Here is a 4,133-nt window from a genome sequence, read left to right on the forward strand (position 1 = left end):
GTAGAGTCTCACTCTGTTACCCAGGCTGGACTGCAGCGGTGCAGTCTTGGCTCATTGCAACCTCTGCCTCCTGGGTTCAAGTGATTCTCCTGCCTCACCCTCCCGAGTAGCTGGGATTACAAGTGTGCACACCATGCTCTGCTAATTGTTGTATTTTTAGTGGCAATGGGGTTTCACCGTGTTGGCCATGCTGGTCTCAAACTCCTGACCTCAAGTAATCCACATGCCTCAGCCTCCAAAAGTGCTGGGATTACAGGCGTGAGTCACTGCACCTGGCCAGTTTTTTTTTATTTTTTTATTTTTAAACCAAAAAACAATTTTTTAAACCATTTATTTTTAAACCAAAAAAATTTTTTCATTTAAAAAAAGTATTTATTCACTTTAACCCGGGAGGTGGAGGTTGCAGTGAGCCAAGATCTGGCCACTGCACTCCAGCCTGGGTGACAGAGTGAGACTCTATCTCAAAACTAAAAATAAAATAATAAAATAAGATAATAACATAAAAATAAAAACAAAAATAAAAAAGTATTTAAGGCCAGGCGTAGTAGCTCATGCCTGTAATTCCAGCACTTTGGGAGGCCAAGGTGGGTGAGGATCACTTGAGGTCAGGAGTTCAAGACCAGCCTGGCCAACATGGTGAAACACCATCTCTACTAAAAATACAGAAATTAGCCAGTCGTGGTGGCTGGCACCTGTAATTCCAGCTACTCCGGAGGCTGAGTCAGGAGAATAGCTTGAACCTGGGAGGTAGAGGTTGCAGCGAGCCAAGATCAGACCATTGCACTCCAGCCTGGGTGACAGAGCAAGATCTGGTCTCCAAAAAAAAAAAAAAAAAAAAAAAGTATTTAGAACACATAAAACACGGCAACATTTATTCTTTTTTCTTGTTTCTTGGTATGGGATCTGTTGGTGGCTTCTCCACTGTTGGCTGTCAAGCCAGTGTTATTATCACTGGTTCCTTCTCTGCCATGCGATCGACCCCTCCTACCCACTCTCCTTGTCCTCAGGAGTAGACGCGCCTTCTTCACTGTTCTGTCGGCTCTTCTTCAGAGTGTGTCTCCTCTGTCTCCATTGGAAGGTTCTTGTCATCTTTCTTTTCCTCATCTTTGCTGCCCGCCTGCTCTTCCTCAAGCACCATGGGACCTCAGGCACACTCTGGGAGGCCGAGGCAGGCGGATCATAAGGTCAGGACCAGCCTGGCCAACATCGTGAAACCCCATCTCTACCAAAGATACAAAAAAATTAGCCAGGCATGGTGGTGCGTGCCTGTAATCCCAGCTACTTGGGAGGTCGAGGCAGTAGAATTGCTTGAACCCAGGAGGCGGAGGGTGCAGTGAGCTGAGGTTGCAGTGAGCTGAGATCGTGTCACTGCACTCCAGCCTGGGCGACAGAGCGAGACTCCGTCTCAAAAAAAAAAAAAATTTTTTTTCAAAGAAAAGCTATTGTCATATTCATTTGGATCTTCAGCAAACCGAATGCTCACATCAGGTTCTCGTCTCTCCATGCAAGACTGTCTGTGTCCACTTTCTTCCTCTAAAGCAGCTTCTGCATGACGTTTTGCATTTATGTAAGCAAGGTTCGTGTGGAATTAGAGGCCTTCATAGATTCATTGTACTCTATCTTTTTTGCTTTGTATTTGTTTATTCTTGTTTCTCTTCATCAGTGAGATCGCCCCACATGCCACCAATAATCTTGCCAATCTCCCACAACTTTAGGTCAGGGTTGGAAGCCTTTACTTGGCTCCAGACCTTTCTGCTGTACCTCATGTAGAGCAACAGCGGCTTATCTGGTGGCTTTGGGAGTTTTGGAATCATAATACCGAAGGACGCTATGACCCAGCTGTCAGTGCCTGGGTTGCCTCCCAGCCTGTAGTTGTTGTAGGTGAGATGACTGTATGGATTGTATCCCACAGACCCTGGTGTCCTGGGCATGGAGTTGGGGCATAAGATGGTCTCTTTGACATTTTGGAAGATTAAGTTCTCAGTTCCTTAAGAATGAATCTGAGACATCACGGGCAGAAAAGGTACCCAAAACCCTGGCTTCACTTCCCTTTATCCCATGCATGCCCCACCCTTCCAATCTTTTAATTTTTTGTAGAGATGGGGCTTTACCGTTGCCTCAGCTGGTCTCGAACTGGGCTCAAGTGATCCTCCCACTTCAGCCTCCCAAAGTGCTGGATTATAGGCGCCAGCCACAGCCCAGCCCACTTCCTATATTATGTCCTAAAGTGGCTTTTTTGTTTGTTTATTTTTTACTACAAATAACCCCTTCACTTTCAGGACTCAGACAAGCACCTTTGGGACACTGGGAATCCCTCCATGACCCTAAGAAAATGCTGCAAAAATGTTGGTTTTATTCTCCTCTCTTCACTGTAGATTTCCCAGTAGGAAGTAGAGGCACGAGAGATCAGGTTTATTCATTGAACAAATAGCATCGTCCATGCGGTGGGTGCTGTTCTAGGTGCTGAAGACAGAGCCATGAATAAGACAGAAAGAGCCCCTGCCCACTTGGAGCTTCTATCCTAGCAGAGACAGGCAATAAACAAATGAACAGTAAAGTTTAATATGTCAGATGGTGGTAAGAGCTGTGGAGGAAAAAAGAAAGCCAAGTGAAAAGGATAGCAGATTCAGGACTGGGAGAGGTGTTGTTCCTACCCTATGTAGTGAGGCCAGGGAAGGTCTCAGTGACAAGGGGACATTTGAGCAGAGACCACAAAGAGGTGCCTGTAATCCCAGCACTTCAGGAAGCCAAGGTGGGTGGATCACCTGAGCTCAGGAGTTTGAGACCAGCCTGGCCAACATGATGAAACCCCATCTCTACCAAAAAACACAAAAATTAGACGGACATGGTGGCATGCACCTGTAGTTCCAGCTACTCAGGAGGCTGAGGCAGGAGAATTGCTTGAACCCGGAAGGCAGAGGTTGCAGTGAACTGAAATCACGCCACTGCACTCCAGCCCAGGCATCAGAGCAAGACTTCATCTCAAAAGAAAAAAAAAGAAAAAAAAAGAAAAAAAAAAAGGAGCCTGTGGGCAAGGCAGATCTATTAGGGTCTGTATACACAAAGGTGTGTACATACATGTACGGTTTTTTTATATGTCAACAATAGAAACAAAACAAAAATGATTTGTAAGTTACCTGTTTCTCCTTCAGATTATCCTTGCTTTCTTGAGGACTTGATTATGCTTTCAAAATTATATTGATATTGTATTTCTAAGGTATCTGTAGTGGGGGAGGGGCGCTCAGGTGCTCAGGCTAGCTGGTCTGCTTTAGCACCTGGCTTAAAGCACAAATGGGAAGCTGAATCAACTCTCCTTCATGCATTCATCCACTCACTCATCTAAATATATATATATACACACACACACATATATATACGCACACATATATACACATACATATATTGAGATAGGGTCTGCACTCTGTTGCTCAGGCTGGAGTGCAGTGGTGTGATCATGGCTCACTGCAGCCTCGACCTCCAGACTCAAGTGATCCTCCCACCTCAGCACCTCAAGTAGTTGGGACCACAGGCACGTAGCACCACACCCAGCTAACTTTTTATTTTTTGTAGAGATGGAATCTCCCTATATTGCCTAGGCTGGTCTCAAACTCAGGGGCTCAAGAGATCCTTCTGCTTTGACCTCCGAAAGGCTGGGATTACAGGTGTGAGCCATCATGTCTGGCCTCATTTAACAATATTTCTTGCACACCTACTATGTGCCAGGAATAGTCAGGCACTGGGGATCCCGGGTGAGACGGGACACATTTTATCCTAGCTCTCAGAGAGCTGCTCCCAGCAGATAGAAAGGTTTTGTTTCAGGGTGGGCAAGGTGGCTCAAGCCTGTAATCCCAGCACTTTGGGAGGCCGAGACGGGTGGATCACGAGGTCAGGAGATCAAGACCATAGTGGCTAACACAGTGAAACCCCGTCTCTACTAAAAAATACAAAAAACTAGCCGGGCGAGGTGGCGGACACCTGTAGTCTCAGCTACTCGGGAGGCTGAGGCAGGAGAATGGCGTAAACCCGGGAGGCGGAGCTTGCAGTGAGCTGAGATCCGGCCACTGCACTCCAGCCTGGGCAACAGAGCAAGATTCCGTCTCAAAAAAAAAAAGAAAGGTTTTGTTTCTTATGCT

At 46.2% G+C, this 4,133-nt stretch overlaps 1 pseudogene; it reads right to left on the reverse strand.

Annotated features, from left to right (window-relative positions):
• Positions 1–1,398: 1,398 nt before the first annotated feature.
• LOC117062607 lies at positions 1,399–2,783 on the reverse strand (annotated as a pseudogene).
• Positions 2,784–4,133: the final 1,350 nt, after the last annotated feature.

The sequence above is a fragment of the Trachypithecus francoisi genome, unplaced genomic scaffold (assembly GCF_009764315.1).
Source record: "Trachypithecus francoisi isolate TF-2019V2 unplaced genomic scaffold, Tfra_2.0 Lachesis_group17, whole genome shotgun sequence".
NCBI classification, from domain to species: Eukaryota; Metazoa; Chordata; class Mammalia; order Primates; family Cercopithecidae; genus Trachypithecus; species Trachypithecus francoisi.